The 22,779-nt window shown below is 41.6% G+C and overlaps 1 protein-coding gene across 1 annotated transcript in view; it reads left to right on the top strand.

Annotated features, from left to right (window-relative positions):
• The window catches only part of MYO3B (myosin IIIB), a 406,696-nt gene that overhangs the window by 370,191 nt on the left and 13,726 nt on the right, over nucleotides 1–22,779 (top strand). The window lies entirely within an intron of this gene.

Here is a 22,779-nt window from a genome sequence, read left to right as displayed (position 1 = left end):
TCTTGCCAAGTCTGCCCAGTGCCAAACAAGCTGAATGTCGTCTGCATGTTTGCTGTCAGTGGCACTTTGTGATGTAGAAAAGTAATGTCAACCAACTGTAACAGAAAGGATTTACATAGCACCTCACAAATGTCTTTGCAAAACAACGGTGCATGACATGGATCTTTTAAGTTGTTGAATTCACACTTGTACAGGTAACAGAGAGGAAACAACTACTCCCGAACACAGAAGCATAAAGGATCTATGTTTTTGTTAGATTGGTTAAGATATGCCTCAGACTTGTCACTTTCTTTTTTTTTTTTTTTAACGTTTATTTATTTTTGAGACAGGGAGAGACAGAGCATGAACAGGGGAGGGTCAGAGAGAGGGAGACACAGAATATGAAGCAGGCTCCAGGCTCTGAGCTGTCAGCACAGAGCCCGACGCGGGGCTAGAACTCACGGACCGCATGATCATGACCTGAGCTGAAGTCGGCCGCCTAACCGACTGAGCCAACCAGGTGCCCCCAGACTTGTCACTTTCTATAGTTAATATTCTAATCACAACCACTGTCCAAACTAAGAACTCAGAGGCGAGAGGTGTATATACACATATCTGTGAGTGTATAGATATAGATATATAATACATTATTTCTTTTCTATATTTATAAACTTTTATGTATTTATAAAGAAAACAGGAAGTTACTTTCCAGAACAAAAATTTTGTAAGTTACTTTCTTTGAAAACAACCAAAAGGCATAGGAGAATGAATGTTTCCTATGAATAAAGGGACAAAGATTTAAAAATTGAGGGTTTTTTTTCTCAAAAGTTCTGTCTTAACTTTTCACTTTTGAGTATGAGTTGATACCCTAAGCTGTTTGGAAACAACTGGAAATACTCCCTTCATATTTTGATTGTACATCTAATGAAATTTCCTATTATGTCCCCACCCCCACATTAACACATTTCATTTTTAAGTCACCTGTAATGAGGGAGCCAGGCACAAAGCAGACCGAAACCAGCAGAATGCTCTTCTTCTCACACCTTAGCTAAGGCTGTTTTTTTTTAAACATTGTTCCAAACATTTCTATTTCCGTTATCAGAAGTAATGCATTATATGGGGGGTTTTTTTGTATTTTTTTTTTGTTTTTTTTTTTTTGCCTCAAAACTCTCTGAGTCAACAAAATCCAATTACCCAAAAGACTTTTCTTTCTTTATCTGTATATTTTCCTCCATGAAGGACAGGACATGGAACTGAGCTAAGAAAATCCAGCTTAATTTGGAGGGAGTAAAAAAATAAAAGAAGTCTGCTGCTCTCTTTCAAACCTAGGGAGGGTAGAGGGGGTATTACACTTTTGATACCAAATTTAGAATTTTCTGGAAAGTGGTCAGTAGTATTCAAAATGGCTTCTTTCCTTCAGGACCGGGATGCTGCTGAGAAAAACTCTTGGCTGAAATGCTTTCTTCACACTCACAGTCTCTCAGACTTTTGACTTCGCCATGGGATCCTTGTCAATTCAACTTGAGAAAATATGTCTCAATATTCAGAGGCCACAGATTCCTGCTATAGTGGGCTGGCAGAGGAAAAAGGTCATATTACCACCTTTGCTCCCATCATCCAGCTGGGCCTTTGGATACTTTATTATTTCTCCCTCCCTACTTGGGACTTTTATTTTTTCCCAGTAGCCTCAGGCATAATAATTTTTTCTTTCCTTAGTGAAAACTATTGATACAATTATTTAATTTAGGTTTTTGATTGCTCTCCTTGGAGCACCAGCGGATTCCTGTGGATTAGCTTGAATAGTGTCAATATGTGCCTGCAATTTTAGACCTTCACAAATGCTAATCTCCTTCCCAGAAGGCCTAAAACTCTTGGGTCTCTGTGTTAAAGGTACATAGGGCCTCTGTTATTTCTCATGATGATGCTAAATGAGTTCAAACCCCATTCTCTGAGATCAAAAATAAAAAAATCAAAGAGGTGTTGGGTTGTAAACCACACCTTTTCACATTTCAGTGGACAAAAGAGATTTTCTATGAAAACGTGAGGTTAATGACAACAGAGGTCAGTGATACAAAGGATGGCTAACACTTGTCAGTTGGCAGGTCCAGTGTGGGAAGGGAGAGTGAAACAGAGCAGCACAAAAGACTTTTTTTTCTTTTTTGGCAAATTCTCCTGCAGATTTTCAACAAAACCTGGATTCATAGAACTTTAGAGATCTTAGAGGTCATCTAGTACAGCCCTCTTGTTTTACAGCTGAGCACCACACTTCTGGTTAACTTTCTTGATATTTCTTGCTCCAGCTTTCAGCTAAAAAAATAATGTATATTCAGAATACATAAATATTATGTATTAAACTCATTAAAAATGCACTAAGCTTAATAGCATAAATTTAGAGCCTGTAGGTGCCTTACTTCCTAGCTGAAGTCTCTTATATCTACCATTTTGCAATTAACATGCACTCACTCTCAACTCAGGATAATATATCCCATTTTCTAAATACCCCACACCGGGGAGCCCCCCCCCCCCCGCCAATGCCTTATCTTATTCAATCCTCACAGTATCCCTGTTGAAATAGATTTTTTTAATTCCGTTTACACATGTGGAAACTGAGGTAGGAAGAGGTTAAATCATCTGTCCAAAATCCCATAGCTACATGCTGAGATTTCAGCCGAATTTATCTGAACCAAAGCTCTGTCATAACCACACTGCCTCCTATGTTGAGTGTTAAATCACTCTCATGTGTGCCTTTCTGTTGACAGGGGTACTTTTGGAGGACCTTGAGGACTTTTTAGGTGGGGCGGAGTAGAAACATCCTTAGCAAAAGCTTTACATTGGGGTCAGGATGATGGTGCAGGGCCAGCTTGGCAACAATAACGAAGCTGCTCTTCAAAGACAGGATTGAACTGGTAGTCAGTCCCCTGTGAGAGTCCCTTTAATAATCCGATTCTCTGTGCCTGAAAAGGAAAGAGAAGCAAAGATTTGCAGAAATTTTAGAGCAAGAAGAAGCCCTTATGGGTTTCTTAATAAACCCATAAGAAAACTAAGACTGAGAAATTAAGAGACCTGATACCATTTTTCGGTTAAGACAAGATGAATGGGGATTGGCAGGGAAAGGGAATGGAAGGCAGTTCACATCGACGGAGCACCTACTATGTGCCAGGCTCTGTACCAGATGCTTTTTGAGTATCATTTCCTTTCCCATCTCCCTCACTGAGGGCCTGTTTAGTGATTTCACCTTGGTGCCCTCATACAGCTATAGTAGATGCTCAATAAATACCACTGACTGTTCCAATACATTACTGAACGAACTCCTCCCCGACTAGCCTTACCATCTCCATTTTACGAATGAGGAAACTGAGGTTCGGTGACCTGACGTAGCTTACCCATGTTCACCGACTTTACCCATTGACTCCAGAGCCCACAACTCCTTGCACACATTAGTGTAGAAAAGATACATATCCAAGCAGATAAACAGACCTGAATATCAACTTTCACTGCCTCTCTCCTACTTTTTAGCAGAGCTGGAGAACAGAGGTCTGAGTAAGGTCTGTTAGCCCTATGATGTCATTATTCTCACAAAATATGCTAGGATCCACTTACAGTATGCTGTGAGGTATCATAAATAATTAAAAGAGAACTGCACATCTTAAAATAAATGAGCTCCATACACTTGAACATGATGCAGCCTTGGATTTCCACTGTTTTGTTTCCAGCTCTCTCTGATGTGCACCCTGGTAGTCATTAGTCAGGAGCATCTGTAAGATTTTCCTATGTCATGAGACGGCCGACCATTTTTCATGGAAAATCCTTATTAGTTCATGGAGCTCACCAATTTTACACATTGTGATATGAATAATAACACTGTACCCAACAACTGTTGGTGTTGCCAGCCCAGCATTCCTTCTCCTTCACTTCTTCTGATGTCACCTACTTCTTTTGGGAAATTGTCTCCTAACACACACACTTCACGTGGCTCTGATGAGACTCTCAGGCAAGTTATGCTAAATCCTGGTCAAAACGCTGGGTATGTGCCCCAGGCCTGGTCTATCAGAATTACTTATCCCCCAGCCACTGTGATTGGTCCAGGGTAGGACATATGCTTCAAGTTAGGCCTGAGGTTTTGTATATGTCCACCTCCCCCCCACCCCCAGATCACATCCTCTCATCCTGCCCCTCCCACCACCACCACCACCGCCAAGTAGTGAAAGGCTGTATGGAGTAAAAGAGAATATTATCGATGCAGAAAGAGGAGCAGAACTCAGAGGTGGAGAGAAGGACGTGTAGGCATGCAAGGGATAGTAGGACGGAGAAAACCCAGATTACATGGTTTAAACCTCCAGAATACTGGAAGCCAGCTCTTCCCCCCAGACTGCTCCATCAAATGTTTCCTATGTTGCGTAAACAAATTTAAGATGGTTTTTATCACTTGAGCTAACACATATCCAACACATTTTCTTTTTTTTTTTAACTTTATTAATTTTGAGCAAGACAGAGAAAGAAAGAAAATCCCAAGCAGGCTGTGTGCTGACAGATGCGGGGCTCGAACCCACAAACGACAAGACCATGACCTAAGCTGAAATCAAGAGTTGAACGCTTAGCTGACTAAGCCACCCAGGCGCCCCCAACATGTTTTTTGATAGCAAATGGGAGTTTTACCCTGTGTAGTTGGGGAATAAACAATAAAGTGGCTAGCTTTGTGCTATGACATCATTACCCTAAGGATAGCAGGTTCCAAGCAGCCCTCTGCTAGCCCATCAGTTGTGTGTCAAGCTGAGACCTGCCCCAACCCCAGCCCCAAGGGTGTTTCAGTCCCGCCCCCTCCTGGCAGCCTTTCTCCTTTCTGTGGTGATTCAGCCTGCTCCATGCACACACACTCTCCCAGCACATATACTTCTTTATTCCTGAGCTGGATTTGCACTTTCATCTGCCACTTTTCTGTCTATTTGACTAAAAGCAGCCCAGTAATGGGCACAGAAGGTCATTATTAAATCCTCATTGGCAGGGCGCCTGGGTGGCTCAGTCGGTTAAGCATCGGACTTTGGCTCAGGTCATGATCTCATGGTTCATGGGTTAGAGTCCTGCATCAGGCTCAGTGCTGACAGCTTAGAGCCTGGAGCCTGCTTCAGATTCTGTGTCTCCCTCTCTCGCTGCCCCTCCCCCACTCACGCTCTGTCTCTGTGTCTCTCAAAAATAAATATTTTTTTAAAAAATCCTCATTGGCTACTTGTCTCAGCTAAGAGGGTGATGTGGAGAAGGCCTGAGGACAAAGTTGTGCCCCTGGCTCCAGCATACCTGTGCGGTTCCTCGGGCTCTGGAGTCGAACGATCCCAGCTGCTTCAGCCTTCACTAGCTGTGAGAGCTCAGACAAGTCACCCTCCCAGAGCTGAAGTTTTATCTGTAAAGTAGGAGCAAGAACCACCATCTTGCAGGGCTGCGGCAAGGAGAAAAGGTAACACATGGCAATGAGGCAGTCCAGCCCTAGCATGTAGGAGGTGTTGAAAAAATGAACTACTACTTACTGTCTTACTTAGAGATGGCCAGGTGGTTGATGGGAACATCGTGGCCATGAGGAAGATAAGCCGTCTAGCACAGCTTTAGATAGGCAAAGCTAAATTATGAAACCATTCTTGACCCTGTGTCTCTACAGCCCTTTAATTTTGCACCTTTCTTGTTTACTGGTACCCTCTAGGGGTATTCCTGGGTCTCCCAGCTCCAGAGAACATGTCATCTTGGCCTTCATAGGTCTTTCTTCTCACTCTTACCTAACCAACCCTGCCCTTTTCTCAGCTAGTCTAATGAATGATTGAGGCTTCTGTGATCACCATTGCTAATGAATCCACTCTTCCCAAATATGGTTGCATGTTAGCAGGGATTTTTGCAGTATAAATGCCTGAGTCCAGGTGTTTTACAACATTTTTGCCATTTATAACACCTTCTATTCTTCTCTCTTGTGGCTGCTATATTTTGAAATTTATGTCTTCTCCTAAGGGTATAATTTATTTACTAAAATTAACTTTCCCACTTTATTAATTATAGAAATGGTCGCCATTAGGGCTCAACCCACCAGCATGATATGGTCAGTTCCTCTACATTGAGTGAATTCATTTCAGGCCAAGAGGAAACAAATTCGAAGTTCCGATGAGCCTATTTATGATTTTGGCTGGGTTTGTCGGAGTACTGAAATAATCTAAGAAGCCCCATGACAATCATACTGAGCGGCATCCCTATTTTAAACCACCCCCCTCCCCCACTAAAGAAAGCTATCCTTTCTGGTACCAGGTCTGGGAGAAGGCTGGCCCTTGAGCCCCTCACATCTCACCTACTAGGTGGTCCCTCGGAGGATATTACCAGCCCCTACGGCTCCCTCTGCCTATCTTCATCTGAGCTTGCTTTACCTAAATTCAGCTGGGCCTCAGAACACAATGCAAATCATGCAGAACACTATTTGTAGCTATTTCACATACATAAGCATTACTGCCCATCCCTAATCGGACTGGATTTGGTCATGAAATTCCTTAATTCTGACTATGTTTTCTCCCACACAAATGGTTCATAGGAGGAAGAATGACTCATTTTAAATAAGTATCTCTTCCTCTGTTCTTTTCCTCTGCACCTCACCCGCACCACGACTACACTATCTGCCCTTTACAGTGGAAAGGGTCCTTTAAGGCGGTAAGAAGCAATGTGTTTTGTAGAAGGCAATCTCCCAAACTGAAGTAGGCCTGAGAAGCCATTGTTCTTATATTCTCCAGCCACAAGCCTGTGAAATAAGTTTATGTTTCTTCAGAAAGAAGTCTCTTTCACTTGCCAGCCCCTGTTCATTAGGTACTGTGATCTACCTTTGCCTCTCAGTGACCCTCATGGAGTTGGTTTTATGTCCACAAATTTTTCTACTTAGATGGGGAAACATGACTGGAAAATAAAAAATGGTCTCCATGGTACCAGAATCTTTGGTTTTCTAGTGTTGACCTTGCCTTACCCTCAGCACCCCCATCTTCCTTGGGGAATCTCCCCACTGTCTAGATGGGAAGTAGGGAACACCATCCTCTCTTCCACTATAGAGTGGCTACAGAGCAGCCCTTATAAGAGGCCCTTCCAGGCTGGTGCTCCCCAGACTCTTGAGCCAACAAGGCAAGGACATGGCAGGTTGGAATCATCAGTGTGGCAGTGGCCAGGCCTCTTTTCAAATTCCCTGACCCTCCATAGTGCCCCTGGATCCTACTTCTTGCCCAGGCTGGGTTCTCTGCCTCCCCATCAATTTTGTGAATCCCTGACTTCCTTCCAGTAATTCCCTTTTAACTTAGGGTGGTCTCAGTTGGTTTCTGATGACTATATCCAAGACCCCGGACTTATTCTGGTACCAATGTCATGGTGAAGTAGATATAATAGTACCTATTAGTGGTGGTTCTGCTGCCAACATTTCTGGCTTTGTGGTTCTGCTGTTTATTGCTTATGCAACTAAAAGCTTTGACTCTGATATAATCAATTGTAATAAAATGGCTAGAGAAAGATCAGGACAATATTGGAATAGGGAACAAACAATTTGCAAAGGGTCTAGTTGTGCAACTTATTTCTCAACACAGCATCTAAACACCATAATCATAGCACTTGGAGACAGCAAAAATGATTGATTTTGCAGAAAATATTTGTTGTTTAATTACAGGATCATATGGGTCTTTTGGCAACCAGCAGATGCCAAAACAGACTTTAAGCACCATCTTGAGAAACTTGTGATTTGCTTAGTGTGCTTTTAATTTAAAGCATATGGCTTCACATTCAACTGCGGTGTCCAAAATGAAGACATTAGTAATGAATCACTCTATTGGAGAAAACGCAGTGCTCCCAGATCAGGTCTTTTGGTCTGTGTACTCAAATGGTTCTGTTTAGAGGCATAAACACGAAGCAGCTCTCTGTTTTAGCTGGGTGTTCCTGGGATGCATGTGACATCAAAGGGCCTCACAAGCGAATTCTCCTGCAATGTACCGTGCTTGGCACCAGGGCCCACCTCCATCTGAATAAACAAAGTACAGTTTGGTCACTAGAAAGAATGCCCAAAAGATCATTTATTTTATGGCAACTCTTCCTTTTTTTAGTTTCTCAGCCTACTAGCTTAGCCTGAAGCTTCGTGGGAATTCAGCTATCCTGTATGGAAATTCAAAACTGCAACCCTTCTAAGAATCACATTTGTGACTGCAGGCAGGGCACCTTGGTCTTTTGAGACCACAGGTGGTCTACCTGCTGGTGAAGGATGGCCAGTGAAGAAGTGTGCAGCATAGTGGCAAAAACATGGGCTCAGGAGTCAAATTGGAATCACGTGGCCATGTTCGAGTCCTGTGAATTTGAGCACAACATTTCAATGATCAGATCTATAAAGTGGGGATAATAGTATCAGTCTTATAGTGTTGTGAGAATCAGATGAAATAGTCCACTGTCAGATCTAAGCTAAGAATCTGGTACCTAATAAGCTATAATAATATAACTGTAGGCTATTATTTTAATTTTTATTAAAGGCAGGATCTATTTCTTCTCTGCCTCTTTGCTTCTAGCCATGTTACGCCTTTGCTTAAATTCAATACATTTAAATTTAGTAAAGTGCCTACTGCATATTCACCCATATCTTCTTTTATCATTTTTAAAACTTTTTTAATATTTAGATTTAATATAAATATCCTTGAAATGTTTACCTTTAAACTGTCAGAATTTATCTAGCACAAATGATTAACTTCATAAATCAGTCATCATTGATGACTGTTTTCCCTTCTTGGAGGTCTTGCCTTGCTCCTTTATGACCAGGTACCAATGACAGGAAGGTAAAAGCTAAAAGCATCCCATTCAGCATACACAATACAAAGTTCTGAAGACAATCACTTCCTTGTTTATATATAATTTAATGATTTATTGTGACACTTTTGATGGCTTAGTCTTTTAATTGGGTTTTCTGATGCATTTACAACAAAAAAAATTTAATATGTTTTTGGTGTTTATTTATTTCTGAGAGAGAGAGAGATTGGAGGCTAGGGGCAGAGAGAGGAGAACAGAGGATCCAAAGTGGGCTCTGTGCTGACAACACAGAGCCTGATGCAGGGCTCGAACTCACGAAATGCAAGATCATAACCTGAGCCAAAGTCAGATGCTTAACCAACTGAGCCACCCAGGGACCCCATAACAAAATTTTTAATATAGCGTGAATAACTGTTAATGGTATTTGTCTTACTTCACAAGGGTGCAGGGGCAGAGAAAGAGGGTTAAGATTCACTCTTAGGTCCTTTTCCTTTTTGTTTCTGCTGTTCTCTCTTCAGCCAAGGTTTTCATCTCCTTACACTACTGCAGTGTCCTTTTTTATTCTTCCTTTTGTCCCTCCTCCAATCCATTCTACATGCCTCTGCCAGCACTATATGTCACTCTCCTGATCAGAAGCCTCAGTGTCTCCCGAGGGTCCACAAGATAAAAGACACAATCTTTAAAACTGACTTCCAAACCTTCACAATCAAGCTTTATTTTACGTTTCTCCACTTCCCTGCCCCTGAAATACACCTTCCTAATTAGTGGTGATTCTAGGGGAAAGCCTACAAAGCACTCTGCTTCCATAATATTAGATCCATGAAAAAGCTCACTCAAATAAAAGTACTAGTATTGTTGAAATTGAAAATACTAATTGCCCATGTACTATAAAATGTGAAAGAAAGCATCTTTAGAAGACTGTCATTCTGGGAAAAAAAAAAAATCAGGGGCGCCTAGGTGGCTCAGTCAGTGAAGCATCTGACTTCAGCTCAGGTCATGATCTCGTGGTTTGTGAGTTCAAGCCCCGTCTCAGGCTCTGTGCTGCCAGCTTGGAGCCTGGAGCCTGCTTCAGATTCTTTGTCTTCCTCTTTGTCTTCAGATTCTTTGTCTTCCTGTCTGCCCTTTCTCCACTCATGCTGTGTCTCTCTTTCTTTCAAAAACAAATAAACGTTAAAAAAAAAAGAAAAAATCCAATAGCATATTATCCAAGAAAAAGCAAAACACTGAGTGCTTGCTGCATAAGCCATTTGATAACCCATACTTCTTTATTCTAAAGGATTGTTTTTATAAATGTCATAGTCAGTGTTTTCAATGTCAGCATCAGGCTCTCCACTGACAGCTCAGAGCCTGGAGCCTGCTTTGGATTCTATGTCTCCCTCTTTCTGTTCCTCCTCAGCTTGCTCGCGCTCTCTCTCTTTCTCTCTCTCAAAAATAAACACTAAAAGATTTTTTTTCATTAAAAAAATTTCAAAAGAACATATTATGGTTTTAAAATGTTACGAAAAATCTCTATGCTCATCAGTAGAAAACTTGTTAAATGATGTCGCAGCCATAAAAATGGAGCCATGGAAAAGAATGAGTCGTTATCTCTATATATGTATTCTTATAGGATAGCCTCCATGTTATATCAAAATGTGAAAAAAGCAAGGCACAGAGTAAAGAAATATGCTCATGTTTGAGGTTTTATTGGGTTATGGTTTTGTTTTAAGGACAGGAGCTATGCAGCCTTAGGATTATATCTACATAGGCTATTTCACACGATACAGGAATGGCCATGGATGCCTCGAGAGTAGGGACTACGGTTCTGGGGAGGACTTATTTTTCATTCTCTACAGTCTTTTGTGCTATTTGACTTTTTTCCTATACCTAAAGTGTGTGAATTTTTCAATTAAAAATATTAATTAAACATTGTTGACTGAGATTTGTAATGAAATTTTACTCTCATTTAATAACCCTTAAGCTAAGAGGAAAGGGAGCTGTACCAAGAGATACAGAAACCAAGTAAGTCAGCATTTTTTGGAGTTAGGGGGAAAAAATAAAACCCTCTTAAACAGAAGAATATTCTTGCAAGAACTATGACTGCATAGTTTTCAGAACTTAAGAGACAAAATAAGATAAAGGCAAGGATAGAAAAGTTATATTAAGTAAAGTGACCCAAACAGAATTCTTCCAGAAATATGGGAAAAGAAAGTGGAGGAGAAGATGACACTTGAGGAACGTGGTATTGCAGATAGAGACCACATAAAGCAGATGTGCAACGCTATAATGAGTTCTCAAGCCTATGTTTTTCCTGATAGCGGAAAACAATCTGGTAGCTTCCAGGTAAACTCCATCATTTCCAGGATATTTTTTATAGTATATCTTTATTAAATACTGTTAATTCTGGGCTCTCCTCTCACATTCTTCTTTTCTTATCCCCTTAGCCAAATTTTAAAACATTTTTTACTCTATGTATTGCCTATATTCCCTCCCCTGCAGAATCCCTTGGGCACATCCCTCTTCCTGAAACACACTTGTCAGGGTCACTAAACACCTCCAGGTCACCAGATCCAGAGGACCTTCTCTGTTCCTTCCTTCTACCTCTCAGCAGCATTTGACACAGCTGACCACCTCACCATTCATAAACCATTCTCTTTTCTCGGTGCCTATAAAGACTCACTGCACACCCCTCTGGCTTTCCCCCAGCCTCATGACTGCTCTTTGCTTCCTACTAAAACCTCAAAATCTTAGAGCTCCTTGGGCCTCTGAAAACCTTTTTTTCTCCTTTACATTTATTCCCCAAACCTGACATTCCATTGATGGGTTGACGACTCGCCAGTTCGTACGTCCTGCCCAAATTGTTTCTCTGGATTCTAGACATGCTTCCCACTTGGCATCCCCACTCAGATGTTCCACAGGTGATCTCATGTTCAACATGTCCAAAAATGAACTCGATTTCCTCATGGCCTCAGAAACCTTAGTCTTCCCTTGGTGTTTCCTGTCCACCCAAGGACCCAGGCCAGAAGTCTAGAAGTCATTATTCATTGTTCCCTTTCCTTCACCCTCTATATCCGGTCCATCAGCAGGTTATATTTTTGACTTCCTACAAATATCTTTATTTTGCCTATCTCTCTCCCTCTTCAGCACCACAACCTGGTCCAGACAGCCATCACCTCTGGCCTGCGGTAGCCTCGTCAGTGGTCTTCTTGTTTCCATTCTTGTGCCTCTACTGATATGGGACTCCCGCCAAAGATCGTGATCCATGATAAGAAATAAACTATCTCTATCTTTTTTCTTCCTATTCTCTTTCAGTAGCTTCCCATTGACTTAAAATTCAAATTCCCTCCGTCCCATCAAAGCCCTGCATAACCTGTCCTCAGCCCATTTCTCCAACTTTATCACACATTATGATCCCTTTTCTCACTACAGTCCAGCTCTGGTGGTCAGATCTGACCTGCCTCAGGAGCATGAATATGGTGTTTGCATATGCTGTTCCCTAAGCCTGGAATGCTCCCCAACCCCCACTTTTACCTCTTTTCACATGGCTGGCTTCTGTCATTCTTGAGGCCTCAACTTATCTGTCACCTTTCTGAGGAGCTATCTCTTTGGTCCTCTTTCGTATATAATTCCCACTAAAAATAACCTATTCGTCTCTTTGTTTGCACTTATCATGATTTGTAGTAACTTACCTGTTCAGAGTTGAACTCCATCACTAGGATGAATGAAATCTCCAGGAAGGCAGGGATCACATCTGTTTGCTCACCAGTGCATCCCTAGGAACTGATGCATGGAAGACTATCAATTGATTATTGCTCTCACTGTGGATTTAGGAATGTGTATTTTTGTGCAGCACTTTTTCTAGCTTTGCTATGATCTTCTTTATAAAAAGAACAAAAGTAATAAATATTCTCTTCTCTTACTAAGTAATTATTAAATATGGAAGAAAAAGCATTCATGAATAGAAATTTATATTCCAATTTTTTCTCAATTATATTAAATTGAATCACATGAGATTGCTCCTATTAGATCGTTTGTTTGCTACCAAATGGCAATGTTATAAGGTTCAAACTAAGAAACAGTCTAATGAAGTGTACATATTTAGTTTAAGCTATTGTGTCAGAATAGTTCAGATTATGCTTCAGAAACAAACCCCCCCCACACACACACACGTCTTAGTGGCTTGTAACCACAAAGGCTTAATTCCTCACTTCTGTTACACCTGCTGTAGCTGTAGCCCTGCTCTGTGTCATCTTCACTCAAGGACCCAAGCTGGTGGAGCAATTTCTATCTAGATCATTGCTGGTAATTGTGGCAGAGACTTGGCCAATCACATCCCAGCTTCTACCTAGAAATCCTCCTTTTGAGATACGTATATTTCACTGGCCAAGGGAAGTCACGTGGCCACTCCTGCATTCAGCAGGGCAGGGATGTGAATCTTCCTGCCGGGAGAGGCACGTTGGGGATAGCAACAGGAATATTTGGTGTAAAAGTATTACAAACTACTACTGTCAGTCTGAGCAACTGCTTTCATCTGATAGTAGGTGTCTAAATTTCAGATATACTATATCCTAGCGGTAGATAGGATTAGGTTTATGCCATTTTAGTAAAAATATCTACATTGGTGTTCTAACTTGTATTTAGCATTTTATGATAACATAGGTTTGTTGCATTTGATGAGAAGCTCTAGATGAAGGCACAAAGCATGTAGAAATCAGGAATTCTAAGAGAGACAGAAATCTCTCTACTTTGCTTGCTGATTAGAAAGATTTGGTTTGTAAAGGGGAAATAACATAACTAGGGGTAACTGACTTCTGATGTACTGCCTTATTTTTTTAAGATTTTATTTTTAAGTAACGTCTACATCCAATGTGGGGCTCAAAACCTCAATCCCAAGATCAAGTGTTGCATACACCACCAACTGAGCCGCCAGGCACCCCCGATATACTGCTTTGAACTTGTACACCTTTAAAACTACCTATAGACAAGGGTGCCTGGGTGGCTCAGTCAGTTAAGCATCCAACTTTGGCTCAGGTCATCATCTCACAGTTCATGAGTTCGAGCCATGCATCGGGCTCTGTACTCACAGCTCGGAGCCCAGAGCCTGCTTCAGATTTTGCATCTCCCTCTCTCTCTGCCCCTCCCTGTCTCACACTCTGTGTCTCTCTCTCTCTCAAAAATCAATAAACATTTTTTAAAAAATTAAAACTACCTATAGACAAAATCCAAGGATGTTTAAGGAGTTGCCAATTTGGGGGACAGGTATATTTCCAGAGGCTTTCTATTCTACTTAGTCTAATGATATGAATACTTATAAGCATCAGGTTGTCTGGGAACATATAGGTTCTGGGCTAATTTCATTTCTTACTTGCTATGTACTCTCTCTTTCTGCAAGATACAGATACATATAGTGTGTAAGTTCCACAACTTCTCAGTACATTTTGTGGGCTACAAAATGACTGAGCATCAAGTAATAGACATTAAAAGGATGGTACTTTGTGGGCATTGCTTTGAGTTTCCAGTGGGATTATACAAGACTAAAGGATCCAAAAGTCACCAAGAGAAGTTTCCATAAATGATAAACAGTATTTCTCACACTTCAGATTCTTATGACTGTCTAAATGTCCTTCACATGGAAGCTCTTAGAAAGATATCACCCAGTAGAAAAAAACACATAACTTTTCTTCTGGCCTCAGTGTGCTCTGACTGGCTCATTCAAGCCTGAAGTGTAATTTTTTTTTTCAGTGCTTCCAGCCTCTTTCTCATGAAATCAACCATTGATCTGAAAGTCAGAGATGCAAATCCAGAGGAAACTGGAAGCATTCCAGGGCCCACAAATAAAAAGTTAATTACCTAAGGAAAAGTACAAGAAAGACTTTTGTTTTCCACCAAAATCTCCTCCCCAGGCTATTAGCTATGTCGTACATGGGCCCGATCAATATATTAGCGCTTGAGAACCAAAGTCCCTTGGAATAAATTAATCTGTCAGGGAAAGAAATAAACAAAGAACAAATTAACATGTTTTAAGACATTGCTTAAATTTTCATAAATATAGACCTTGAGATGGGATGATGAGTTCCCAGGAGCCAGAGCTAATATTTGGTTGTAATTAAGAGTTGCTCTTTCATGTTTCGTCTGATGTAGGTGGGAAATCGCCCACGTGCTTGCAGGGTTCCTCACTCATGCTTCCTCACAATTGCCTCTGTTTACTTTATTAATAAGAAATGGATGTCTCACAAATTACACTGACACACTTAGCTTGTTTTACCGCTAGCTAATATTAAAGTAATGAAGTGCCATACCCATGCACGCACACGCCATACAAGTGGGGACTCCTTCATGAATAGCCACATACTAATTTTTAATGGCTCAAAAGGACCTAATGACCAATCCATGATACACTAGACCTGTCTGAGAGGCTTAGGCAAAAGACCCCAGTGTGCTCCTCACTGGGTACAGGTGTGGAGTGTCAAAGCTAATGATTATCAGGAAGGGCAATAACTATGTAAGTTACTCATTCGTAAAAAGCATGGGAGGACTCATTTAAATATGAGAACCAGAAACCCATCTCAAACTAACTTAGGCCAAAACATATTTATTGGAATTCAAACAATGTCATTGTGCCTCCCCCACCCTCGCCACCCCCACTCTCTCCCTTCCTCCCTCCTCTCTCTCCCTCTCCATCTCTCACCCATTTAGGACTATTAGTTTTCAGTGTTGGTAAAATGGCCGCTGACAGCCCTGATCCTATCTCATGGTCCCAAGGGACAAAGTGTACACTCTCTCTTCCAGTGCCCTTATCTCAGATCTCTTAGAGGAACTTCAGCCCTGCCTTGTTTGTGTGCCCACCCTCGAATGGATCAGTGTGGATGGGAAAGGGGATCTCTGCTGGGCCAGGCCTGGGCCACATGTTCAGCCTGACTTGGGGACGAGAGAAAGGAGGGGAGATCAGCCACATGCAAATACCTCGAATGTGTCCCCCACAGGAAAGAGGAGGCTCTCTAACCAAATCAGAGGGGAAGAGATGTTAGGGCAAAACAGTCCACCTGGAGAATTTTTTTTCCATTATATTCATCATGTTCAGTTGCTAAATGTAGCTAATTTTCAGAAGGGGAGACCAAGACAGAGATCTCTGTGACTTTACAGCAAGTCTGACTTCTTTTGACAGAATTATTGCCCTTTCTCAGGTGATCAGTAATTTTCTATCAAGTTCTAAACAAAAATTCCCTGGGGGTCTTGACTAACAGAAATGAGACACCTACATACATTCCTTTTTGCAGCTATGGTAGCTCTGTCAAGTAAATTAAAATGTTCTTTTTACCTCTTGCCCCATCTTTAAGTATCATTCTACTTCATGGAATGTATTGGCTCTAAATATCCTATTACTTACTATTACCAAGTTATACACAGGGAAAAGAAGCAGAGTATAGTACTTTCTTTTTTATCAGTTGAGAACTTTTAAAATGCTAATTTCTGTGTTTGAATAATTTCATAACTCAGCACTCTTGAGAATTTTGCATTTCGGTAGTAGATAAAATCTGAATTGCATATTTTGATGTGAGATGCCTGCTCTAATTATAGAGCAATTTATATATTGTGAAGCCAGTTTATATAATTCTTAGTACAAGGAGACAGAGTTGGAAATATACTCTTCAAAGCTGTATTATAACAGAAAAGAGACTAAAGTCTCTGAAGCAAGTAGCTGCAGATCCGGGAGGTCAGAAAGAGTCACTGAGTCTATTTGCCTTTTAGGAGCAGGATAAGCATGGCTTGCACTTTACTAACCTTCACGCAGGACTCGCAGATTAACCCCAGCTAACAGCATGGCAAATTCATCAGGAGTACAAACAACCACGTTCTGGAATGGGTAGAATTAGCAGGTCAGCCGTGTTGGCAACTAGACTAGGCACCACCTAGATCCTTATGAAGCAGAGATTTGGCTGATTAAAAGCATTCTGTCTCAAAATTACTTACATAGCATTGCATAGAAGCAGTGCATTTAACCCATGATTGGGGAATCTTATTTAAAGAAAGGTTCTATCAACAAGTGATATGTCTTAAGTGATTATGCGTTGCTTGTTTATTTTTTAAGGACAAGGGCCAGAGTCACTTAGCAAAATGGAATCCCCATCAACCTGCTCTCGGGATAACATGTATTGCAGCAAAACTTTATTTGCACAAAACGGGAGTGTCGAGGACATTGGGACCTATGAAAATTCTGCAGATCAGAAATGGAATCAGGAGTAGTTCAGTATTTCCTCTTTGAGGGTTCCCTTCTTTAGGGGTGGGAGAGGACAAGGCAGAATTGAAAAGCCTCCTGCTACGGCATTCAGTAAAATAAATAAAAGAAGGCACACTAAAGAGACCAGCAAGAAAATCTTATAAATCTTTGAAAATAGTAACCTTGGGTGTAGCACATTTAACTTCTATATACCTTCCCTTGTTTGTAGGAAACGTGTCAAATTCTCCCTCCCTGTAGCTTCAATGAGGGGCCTATGGACTTATTTTGCGTTGCTACAGAGAATGTAGAGATTGAAGCAGGGTTTTTTTTCTTCCTCTGTGGGCCTCCACAAAATGGGCACATTTCAAATTTCATGAATTGGTTTTTGTGAATCTCATTTCGTTTCCTCATTAGCCCAAGAATCCTTCTTGAAGAGTACAAAAATATGTTGTTTTTAGTATCCTAGTGGATCTTGAGGCCGGTCTCATGGGCACTGAGTCCCACCCATGTAACAGCATGGGTTCCTGGGTGACACCTTCCCTGGATACCTGGACAGGAAAGAAAGCCTTGACTAAGCCACTCCTTCCCTACAAAGCGGCACTTCTGCCAGTTAGCATAGATGCCAATGCATCATCTTCTCTGTCACCTGCTCCTACAACTTTGGTCCACCCTCCCCCACCATGAACCAAAAATTTTACAAGGAAGAGCATATGAATGGCCAGGTGAAGTTTGGAGGAGAGAGGGTCACCTATGGTGTGTATTTGCATCTGAGGGTTTGTGGGGGTGTCATCAGACCTTGGGAAAGGAAGTCCAGCAGTACCAGTGCTCGGGACCTTAAGGACAATGGACTAGTCATGTGCCCTGCCCTATTATTTTGTTGTGAACAATCTGCATAACTTTCTAACATATACCATATTATTCATTATGCTTATTGTTTATTATGTTCCACCACCACCACCACCCCCACCACCACCACCACCAACTGGTGAGTTCCTTGAGAGCAGAGATCTTTGTTGACATGCCCAGGGCCTGGCACAGAATAGGCCCTGAATAGAATTGAATAAGCAATAAGGGACAGATTTCACCATCAGGGAGAAAAAGACATGCTGACCCACACTCACCAGTGGAGCCAGGGATTACGAGGGAGTCATGATTCTGGGTACAGTATGACAACTGGTATTTGAGCTCATCCCACAGCACCAAGACGTATGGCAGGCACTGTTGACAAGGAAGACCCCATGTTTTTGAAATGAGTGAGAGAGATTGTTAATTTCCATAATACATAAGGACACCACAACCCTTTCTTAGCAGAACATGACATGAGCACCTGATGTCTTTCTTCTCACTTTACAAAGGGTAGAAGTCCACAGAGCAGTTGGGACCAGGGGCCACAACTCAGGGCAGCCAGAGGAGATTAATCTGGTAATGGGAAAGAAAAGGCCAAAGTCTGGCCTCTCTCCCCATGTACCTGGATTTCTACCCTCACCCCCATTTTTTCAAACTCCCCCCAACTAGTCTATCAGCAATAAATCAAACTCTATTAATCTCACTTCCATACTCAGTATTTACTTTACAGGAGCATGAAAATAACATTGCACCAGTGGTTTGGAGCACTGAACCATTTAGCCTGCTGGCCCTTAGCTTCCGTGCCTGCCCAGGGATCTGAGTTCACACTGGCACTGATGGAACTTCACAACAGAGGTTATTCTATGTGATACCTTAGGCTGACTTTCTCCAGCCTACCTTGCATGCAGGTTACCACTGGCTACTGCCTAAAACTTAGGCCACTCTAGTCCCCTATGCTCTCATTGCTTATCTCACTGCTTCCTGGGTTTCCTCTCCTCTGACTTATCCATTCTGCGGGCCACCATTTCTCCTGAAGTCTTCAGTGGAGCCGCATCAGCAGGATCTTGGGGTGGGGGAGGGGTCAGGGGTGGCATCCATGTCCTGCTAACTTGCCATTGCTATCTATACTCCCTTCGATCATCCTGTGTTCCTGTTGTTTGCTGACCTTATCCTGGTCATTTTACATTCAATGAATGTGTGAGTGTTTATCATCTTCTCCATTCCCAAATCTCACCACCAACTAGAGAGATTTTTTTCGCAGCCATCCCATCTACCCATCTCCTAAACTTTACTGCTCCCTACTCCTTCATGCCAATGACCTTCATCTATTTTCCACCCAGGCATGTACTTCCATGGCTGCATTGACCCATCAAGAGCCGCTCCCCATAGGACCACAACCTCTCCTTCCACCTCTCTCACCCTTACCTTAGCTGTTCTTCCACAGTCTCCCAGGATCTGCTGGCTTCCCCTCCACCTGCCTTCAGCCTAGACTAGAGTTCAGTTACTCTGACAAACACTAGGTCCTTCCACCCACCATACGGAACACCCAAGCTTCAGATTAATCCTTCTTCCTCTGCATTATACTTGCATTGCTAAGAGTTATTGCTGAAAAGCCTACCTGCCTAGGCAGTCTGGTACCACTCACAAAATACTCGTCTCCAATACTAGCTGGGCCTATAATATACCCCAAATACTAGTCCCAGACCAAGACCACCCTCATTCCATTCTGCATCTATTTCAAGCTCTCCCCACTCGCTTCAGTCCCCTGACTCTTCTACCTCTCCCACAAGTAGAGTGTAGGGGAGCAATAGGCCATAACAAAAGGGGCATGGGCTTTGGTGCCCAATGAATCCTGGGTTCTACTCTCTGCTTCTTAGGTGGGTAACCTGAGTAAGTTAAAACTGTCTTCCATACTAAATCAGCATATAAATCTTTTATGAAGTTTTAGTGTGAGATTGGGCAGTAGGCATCAGGTTTGGGTATTTTTGTCAAACTATTCAAAAGAAACCTGCCATATCCATTCCCAGGGACCCATAACTCTAATCAGTACTGGGTTTCCATTATTTAAAAGTCACATGCACATAGTCACACTTGTATACCTAGGAAAACTAAAAGCTTTCAGAAGAACTATCAAAATTAGCATGACCCTAACTACAGAACCTTAAGAACAAGATTCATCCATGCGTTTGCTCGCAATGTTCTCTCTCTGGGGTTGGATGTATCTTTTTAAACTCTGTTTTTTGTGACTGGAGCTTTCATTAAAACACTATCTCTGGGGTCGCCTGGGTGGCTCAGTCAGCTAAGCGTCCCAACTCTTGATTTTGACTCAGGTCATGATCTCACAGTTCATGGGATCGAGCCCCGTGCTGGACTCTGCACTGAGTGTGGAGCCTTCTTGGGATTCTCTCTCTCTCCCTCTCTCTCTGCCCCTCCCATGCCCACGCTCACATGCTCACACTCTTGCTCTCTCTCAAAATAAAAAAATAAACTTTAAAAATGTGTTTAAAACACTATCTCTGCCAGGCTGGCCAATATGGATATAAATTTATCCAAAGTTTAGGATAGGATGATTAAAAATGAGACTCAACTCTCAGAATTGTATGTTTCTGTTGGTCATTGACCACTTGATTTGTTCTCCAAATGATGTCCACTATCTGAGTCAGAAACCAATGTTATCTGACCCCCCACCCCCCTGAATCTGAGAGAGTACAGTGTCCTAGATCTTCCCAGTTACTTTTTCCGCAGACTAGGCATCTAGGACCTTGCCAAAGGCTTTATGAGGATAATTTCAGCTACCATTCATTCTTAACAATATTAGGAAAGTATATTCACCATCTAAAAACAAAAACAGCCTGAGTCTTTTTCCTTGCTCTGGCTGCTTTGTAATCAGAACTAAAGGTATTCTGAAGATTTCTGTTAGAAGTACACAATAATGAGCTAGAATGAAAATTCCTCTTATGAATTCAACTATAATATGATATTAGTGATTCTTTCAATGAGATTAGCAGCTCATTCTAAATTAGTATTGTAATACATCTTAAAGATCACATTGTAACTTGTCTTTATTCTGTAAGTCTAACAATCTATGATCAAAAGAAATAAAATACTGTATTTTAAATATTTTTTTCTTTTTTACATATTTATAGTTAAGGAGGAGAGACACCCAAAAGTCTAAAAGGAAAAAAGAGGGGCACCTGGGTGGCTCAGTCGGTTAAGCGTCTGACTTTTCTGACTTTGGTTCAGGTCATGATCTCATGGTTCGTGAGTTAAGCCCCACATCGAGCCCTGTGCTGACAGCTCAGAGCCCGGAGCCTCCTTCAGATTCTGTGTCTCTCTCTCTCTCTCTCTCTCTCTCTCTGTCCCTCCCCTACTTGTTCTCTCTCTCAAAATTAAATAAATGTTAAACAAATTTTTTAAATAAATAAATAAATAAAAGGAAAAAAAAAGAGAAGCAACTTAATGAATAATGTAAGTCAAGTCAGTGACCAAGTATATGCAACATGTGGTGTCTATGACTAACACCTCTTTGTACAGATTGTCTTAGAATGACCTGAGAAAGTGAGTCCCTGCTTGTTTTTAAATTTTCATTGTTTCAAAAATTACATCTTAAATAATCAATATTGGGCACACCCTAAGTAAAGCTGTCTGGTTTTCTCTTTTTAGTCACAGATCGTACTACAGTGTGTAGAATTCCGCTAAGTGTTTGGTATGAGGCCTGCCTCCACACTTTAGGCTTCACAAACATGCCCATTCCCTCATTATCCAGCATGGATGTTCTGATTACTAGCCATTATCAAACCATCAGAATTCCTGGGTTGGTCCCAACCCAGGCACCAGTGAATTGTCATTATGGCCAGAGATTGACCTGAAAATTTGGTTTCCTGGCCCAACTCTCAAAAACAATGGACTCACTTTGAAAAACATCACTGTTCATGTTTGTATCTCCAAGAAGGGGTCTCCATGAAGTTCTTTTTTTTTTTTTTTTTTTTTTAATCCAGCTTCAACAGCCTCTTTCTTTCCAGATGGTACATGGAGCCAAGCCTGTCAGAGACCCTTAGTCTCCTGCTGCCTTTTAATGCTGGTCCTTGATTGCTAATGACCCCCAGCTGGACTGGCTCCCCAACCCATTTAACCCCACTCTGCTGGGTTCCCAGCTCATGCAGGGTGAGAGGCAGTGAGAGCTGGAAGTGGGAAGGTGCCAAGTCAGCCAGGACCTCCCGCCCTTTCGGAGGTAGTGGCGCATTTCCCGGCACCATCACGGATGTCCAAGATCACTCCAGTGGAGAGCTCCTGTTCATATGATTCTCTCTATATTGTCAGATAAATGCTACCAGGTTTCTGATCATGAATATTTTATTGGATTAAGCCAAGATAACAGAGTCCCTGAAAGAGTGTTTCTTTAGGGTCCAAGGGTTGAGAACTGCTGGTATGGATCCCCTGAAACATGTTAGCTTGGAAACTTAAAATTAAATTGCACTGAAACTGTCAGCTCGAATGTGTCAGTATACAAAATCACTGCAGACAAGCCTGGTGATTAATTTTGTTGTCAAGGCCTAAATCACTGTCTAACACAAGAGATACCTATTTTCAGATATGCTGATAATAGCTGTAAGTATTTACTTTGTTAAGCTTGGCTTATTTTTTTTCGTGACATGCCAGAATGTGCCTATAGCTATACTGGTCAAATGAACTCAGAGAAGTAGGATTTAAATGGAAAAAAGGTTGATGACATTAATTTGTTGAGAGATTCTGAGTCCCATGGAGAGATTCAGGTCTCTTATGACCTCCTCATGACAAGATCACTTCCCATGAGAATAAAGGGGAAGAGGGGGGGTGTGATAGGTCATCCATCTGTGTATACTTTCCATAATGGATTTTGGTAAGTTCACATCAGATTGTAAGAAACAAGACAAAGAAATTTAGTAGTTCTGTATGACCTGGAAGAACTGCAGTCTAAATTCTTAATCTGAGCGAGA

The sequence above is a fragment of the Lynx rufus genome, unplaced genomic scaffold, assembly GCF_022079265.1.
Source record: "Lynx rufus isolate CCGP_SWC_20201006 ecotype Redwood Valley unplaced genomic scaffold, mLynRuf1.p SCAF_2, whole genome shotgun sequence".
Taxonomy (NCBI): Eukaryota; Metazoa; Chordata; class Mammalia; order Carnivora; family Felidae; genus Lynx; species Lynx rufus.
The sequence above is the reverse complement of the archived record's forward strand: the minus strand, read 5'-3'. Positions and strand labels throughout refer to the sequence as shown.